The sequence below is a fragment of the Schistocerca cancellata genome, chromosome 3 (genome assembly GCF_023864275.1).
Source record: "Schistocerca cancellata isolate TAMUIC-IGC-003103 chromosome 3, iqSchCanc2.1, whole genome shotgun sequence".
Taxonomy (NCBI): Eukaryota; Metazoa; Arthropoda; class Insecta; order Orthoptera; family Acrididae; genus Schistocerca; species Schistocerca cancellata.
The window spans coordinates 442,944,589-442,951,250 of NC_064628.1; positions in this window are offsets into that span (position 1 = coordinate 442,944,589).

Sequence of the window (6,662 nt, forward strand, 5' to 3'; positions counted from 1 at the left end):
TAAATACGGGGAAAACCCTTAACTTTTTGTTTTTCTTAAGGTGGCCGTTGTGCCTAGTCGTTCATGTAATTATTAAAATTTATTGGTGGCCGTTGGACCTAATCAGTTAACCTTATATTCAGCTGTTTCAGCTAAGGCAATGTGCCTGAAAATTATTGTTTGAATTTTCATATTAATAACAGTTGTTAAGAATAATTCACATAATCAGCACGCCCTTTCACTTTCCGTGTGCTCTAGGTAGTCGTCCATTGACGGCAAGAATGCATCGCTTTGAAGGGTGAATGTGTAGACAAGGATTACCACCATCACCAAGTTTCATATCTCAGTTGATTTTTTCGAGTTAATAATTAAACGTTTATTACTGTTTCTTGTACATAATGACACTGCTATCTTTCGTTCCCGTTTGTCTAACATTTCGTGAACCATCAGATAACTTGTGCTCCCACAGTAAGAGAACATTTGTCGAAGTATGAGAACTGCGGGTGCAAACGCTGACACTAGAATGTAAATACCGACTCGAGTGTGGCAGAGCGGCGTCACGCCGGGAGGCGTCGCTGCGAGGTGTGGACGCCGGCGCCGCTGCGTGCCTGCGCCCGGACAGCTGCCAGGTGGGCAAACACACTCGCAATTACGGGGCAGCCCCGGGTCCGGCGGCGGCGTGCAGCGCCTAATGGGCAAACTGCCCGCACTGCACAGCTTTTATCGCCACTGCTCGCGGCAGTGCTTCGCAGACGGTGTTCCGTGGGGGAAACTCACTGCTGCAGCGCACTGCTGTGGCCGGAAAGCTACCGACCTCTGTACTGCATCTGTACCGCGCAGACCGAGGAATACTATTATAACTACCATGTTGTTGTTGTGATCTTCGGTCCAGAGACTGGATTGATGCAGCTCTCCATGCTACTCTATCCTGTGCAAGCTTCTTCATCTCCCAGTACCTACTGCAACCTACATCCTTTTGAATCTGTTTAGTGTATTCATCTCTTGGTCTCCCTCTACTATTTTTACCCTCCACGCTGCCCTCCAACACTAAATTGGTGATCCCTTGATGCCTCAGAAAATGCTCTACCAACCGATCCCTTCTTCAAGTCAAGTTGTGCCACAAATTTCTCTTCTCTCCAATTCTATTCAGTACCTACTCATTAGTTATGTGATCTACCCATCTAATCTTCAGCATTCTTCTGTAGCACCACATTTCGAAAGCTTCTATTCTCTTCTTGTCTAAACTATTTATCGTCCACGTTTCACTTCCGTACATGGCTACACTCCATACAAATATTTTCAGAAACGACTTCCTGACCCTTAAATCTATACTCGATGTTAACAAATTTCTCTTCCTCAGAAACACTTTCATTGCCATTGCCAGTCTACCTTTTATATCCTCTCAACTTCGACCATCATCAGTTATTTTGCTCCCCAAATAGGAAAACTCGTTTACTACATTAAGCGTCTCATTTCCTAATCTAATTCCCACAGCTTAATCAGTTATTTTGCTCCCCAAATAGCAAAACTCCTTTACTGCTTTAAGTGTCTCATTTCGTAATCTAATTCCCTCAGCATCACCCGACTTAATTCGACTACATTCCATTATCCTCGTTTTGCTTTTGTTGATGTTCATCTTATATCTTCCTATCAAGACACTGTCCATTCCGTTCAGCTGCTCTTCCAGGTCCTTTGCTGGCTCTGACAGAATCACAATGTCATTGACGAACCTGAAAGTTTTTATTTCTTCTCCATGGATTTTACTTCCAACTCCGAATTTTTCTTTTGTTTCCTTTACTGCTTGCCCAATATACAGATTGAATAACGCCGGGGATGGGCTACAACCCTGTTCCACTCCCTTCCCAAGCACTGCTTCCTTTGCATGCCCCTGGGCTCTTATAACTGCCATCTGGTTTCTGTTCAATTTGTAAATAGCCTCTCGCTACCTGTATTTTACCCCTGCCACCTTCAGAATTTGAAAGAGAGTATTCCAGTCAACACTGTCAAAAGCTTTCTCTAAGTCTATAAATGCTAGAAACGTAGGTTTGCCTTTCCTTAATCTACTTTCTAAGATAAGATAAGACGTAGGGTCAGTATAACTACCATTAGAAAAGTAATTTTTTCCGTTCTCACAACAAATCTTGAAAGAAGTATTCATTTCTGCTTATTCGGAAACGTGATCGTTCACTTGTATTTTAAGAGTCCTCGAGTACTATAAAAGGTCAATATCGAACCTTCGTGTAGAATCTGCCTCAGAAGGTATAGAAAAGAGAAAATACATGTGTTTGATGTTGAAAGCTAACTGTTCTATTTTTAACTGGGTGCGTAGCAGTTATACCTCCGATACTAATGTCCTGAAAATATTCCCCAACTTGTTCAAAACTTTATCTATGGATAAACAACACGATCGGAAATGAAACAGTAGGTAGTAAGCACACTTTCATAGTGAAACGAAATACATGAAGAGATCTTTAACTTGTGTTGACGTAATGCAGATTTCGAACGAAGTCGTTCAACCACTCTGAGACAACCTACAGGTACAGTTACATCTTCTCTGGTAGAAAGTACGCTTCAGTGAGGAGGTGAACTGCACCACGTCTTGTCTAACAACTAACAGCATATGGTTCAAATGGCTCTGAGCACTATGGGACTTAACTGCTGAGGTCATCAGTCCCCTAGAACTTAGAACTACTTAAACCTAACTAACCTAAGGACATCACACACATCCATGCCCAAGGCAGCATTCGAACCTGCGACCGTAGCGGCCGCGCGGTACCAGACTGTAGCGCCTAGAACCGCTCGGCCACTCCGGCCGGCCGCCTAACAGCAAAGAAACATGAATCACAAAATAGCCTAATTTTGATGTATTCTGGATTGCAACGCTTGTCTCGTGCAGCGTACGCCTACCTTATATTCGTTGGAAAATGCATACAAAGAAAAAATACTTTCTGCTGAAAGCAGTTTTCAGTACCATTAATTCTGTTGTAGGCAGCTTGTTTTCAATAAGCAGTACTCCCATCGGCTGCTGACGAGACTGAACCATAAACCAGCTCAAACATGAAGGTCAGAAACACTCTAGAAAACTTGTAAGTGTACTGCAAGGTACTTTGTGCTGAGAAACAACTGTTCAGAAAGCTATTCGATACTTTGCGCAGTTTCCGAAATAATTTACATTGAAGTTAGTCAGTCAGGTCGCTACGCGCGAAAATTCAAACGGGCCGTCAGAGAAGGTGTCTCTAAACGTGTGGTTCGTTAGATTACTTAAAACAGAATAAGAGAGTGATACAAAAATTGGACATGGGACTTTAGTAGGGACTGGACCTGAGCTCAAGGCTGAGCAGTCTTGTGTGCTATCATCAACGCTAAGAGAACAACAGACACAAATTGTATCCGTAGGGCTACTTCGATTTACGTACGAAGCGACCTGGTTGGATAACCTCAATGCTAAATAACTCGGAAATCGTCTTACGTATCGAAATTTTCTTCACAATTATTTCTAACCATTATCTCTACAACGCCTTTTCAAGCTTTTCAGGCTCTTTCTGACAACCCTGTATAGACTGAACATAAAAGTTCCAAGTACAACGATGTTATCCGTTACAGGTGGCGACTGCGGGAAGAACCAGAGCCAGTGCTCCGTCTAACCGCCTAGCTACCTTTTTTGTCGGCAGAGTTCGGCGTTCAAAGTACAAATTTCTGATGTTTTTATCACGCAACCAAATATGTAACTTACCTAGCAGACAAAGGTACTGAATAGATAGTCTTTGAGCCATGCAAGTGATAGAAATTCATAATAAAAGACTTTTCCCAAAATAACTTCCAATGTGTTATTTCGTCACTGATACAAGAATAATGTCACATTTAATCGATGAAGAAACAAACTGTGGTTGATCGTATTTATTGTTTATCTTGTGAACCGGTTTCCTACCTACAAGACCGCCGTCAGACAAACTTTAGTTTCGACCATGTTAGTTACCTATAGCCAGAAAATAGAATTCTAAAACAGCTGGTGAAGGTTACTGCAAGCCGAATTATAGCATTTAAACAGGACAACCTGAATTTAAAACACATTTACCACGCTCAGATGGGAACCGACATGTCGTTCAATGATATGTGCAGATTACTGCAATCAATCCCAGTATGGGTTCCTCGTTACTGATACAACGAGAAAACTAGATGATGGCAGGTACAGACTGAACTTCCAGGAATTTTTGTATATATAACCATGCAATAAGGCTGGGCATCTCGGACATATTCTGAGTCATGGTCACCTTTGTGCTCATACGGCAAAGACTACCAAATCCACCGGTTAGTTCCTCAGCCGTTAGGGGTAAAACCCAATGGGACTCGGGGCAAGTAAGGTTAGCAACCTGCTTCCCTGGTACTTTAAATATGATGCTGGCAACAATCAGAGCAAAATACCTCGGACCTTTGGAGGTGACGGGGTCCCACCTCTAACTGACAAACCAGGGACTCCTAAGATACGACTTGGCAAACAAATGGTAATGAGATGGGAAGCTATTAATATCAATGGGGGCTACTCTGGGAAGAAGGTAGAGCTGGCAGAGGCTGCAAGTAAGATGGGGCTGGACGTTTTAGCTGTTAGTGACATTCGGGTAAGGGGTGAGAAAGAAGAGGAAGTGGGAGAATACAAGGTCTACCTGTCAGGAGTCAAAGCAGGAATAGCACAATGGGGTGTAGGGCTTTACATCAGGAAAGAAATGGAACCCAGCGTAGTTGCAATAAGGTATGTAAACGAACGACTGATGTGGATAGATTTGACAGTGTCTAGCAAGAAAATTAGGATTGTGTCAGTATATTCGCATTGTGAAGGGACAGATCAAGATAAGATGGATAGTTTTTATGAGGCACTCAGTGATGTAGTTGTTAGAGTAAAGGACAAGGACAGTGTTCTGCTCATGGATGATTTTAATGCCAGGATTGGAAATCGAACAGAAGGGTATGAAAAGGTTATGGGTAAATTTGGAGAGGATATGGAGGCCAACAGGAACGGGAAACAACCCTTGGATTTCTGTGCCAGTATGGGCTTAGTAATCACAAACTCTTTTTTTAAACATAAGAACATTCACCGGTATACTTGGGAAGGCGGGGGAACCAGATCTGTCATTGACTATATAATAACATATCAGGAATTCAGGAAGGCTGTGAGGGACACACGTGTATTCAGGGGATTCTTTGATGACACTGATCATTATTTAATCTGCAGTAAAATTGGGATTGTGAGGCCGAAAGTGCAGGAGGTCAGGTCCATATGTAGGAGGATAAGAGTGGAGAAACTTCAGGATAAGGGAATCAGGCACAAGTACATAACAGCGATCTCAGAAAGGTACCAGTTAGTTGAATGTAGTCATTTACAGTCATTGGAAAAGGAATGGACAAGGTACAGGGACACAGTATTAGAAGTGGCTAAAGAATGTCTTGGAACAGTAGTGTGTAAAAGTAGGATGAAGCAAACAGCTTGGTGGAATGATACAGTCAAGGCAGCCTGTAAAAGGAAAAAGAAGGCGTATCAAAAATGGCTACATACCAGAACCCAGGTAGACAGAGAAAGTTATGTTGAAGAAAGAAACAAAGCCAAACAGATAATTGCAGCATCCAAGAAGAAATCATGGGAAGACTTTACAAACAGGTTGGAGACTATGGGTCAAGCTGCTGGAAAACCATTCTGGAGTGTAATTAGCAGTCTTCGAAAGGGAGGTAAGAAGGAAATGACAAGTATTTTGGACAGGTCAGGAAAACTGCTGGTGAATCCTGTGGATGCCTTGGGCAGATGGAGGGAATATTTTGAAGAGTTGCTCAATGTAGGTGAAAATGCGATCAATAATGTTTCAGATTTCGAGGTAGAATGGGATAGGAATGATGATGGAAATAGGATCACATTTGAGGAAGTGGAAAAAATGGTCAATAGATTGCAGTGCAATAAAGCGGCTGGGGTGGATAAAATTAAGTCGGAACTCATCAAATACAGTGGAATGTCAGGTCTTAAATGGCTACACAGGATAATTGAAATGACGTGGGAGTCGGGACAGGTTCCATCAGAGTGGACAAAAGCAGTAATCATACCAATTTTTAAACATGGAAACAGAAAAGATTGTAACAACTACAGAGGTATCTCTTTAATCAGCGTTGTGAGTAAAATCTCACAAGGGAACCTCCCCATCGCACCCCCCGCAGATTTAGTTATAAGTTGGCACAGTGGATAGACCTTGAAAAACTGAACACAGATCAATGGAGAAAACAGGAAGAAGTTGTGTGGAACTATGAAAAAAATAAGCAAAATATACAAACTGAGTAGTCCATGCGCAAGATAAGCAATTTCAAGGACAGTGTTAGCTCAGGAGTGCCGTGGTCTCGTGGTTAGCGTGTGCAGCTGCAGAACGAAAGGTCCTTGGTTCAAGTCTTCCCTCGAGTTAAAATTTACTATCTTTTTTTCGCAAAGTTATGATCTGTCCGTTCGTTCATTGACGTCTCTGTTCACTGTAATAAGTTTAGTGTCTGTGTTTTGCGACCGCACTGCAATACCGTGCGATTAGTAGACGAAAGGACGTGCGTCTCCAATGGGAACCGAAAACATTTGTTCGCACGGTCAAATGTCAACCGATTCCTCCACAGGAAAACACGTCTGATATATTCTACACGACACTGGTGACGGCATGTGCGTC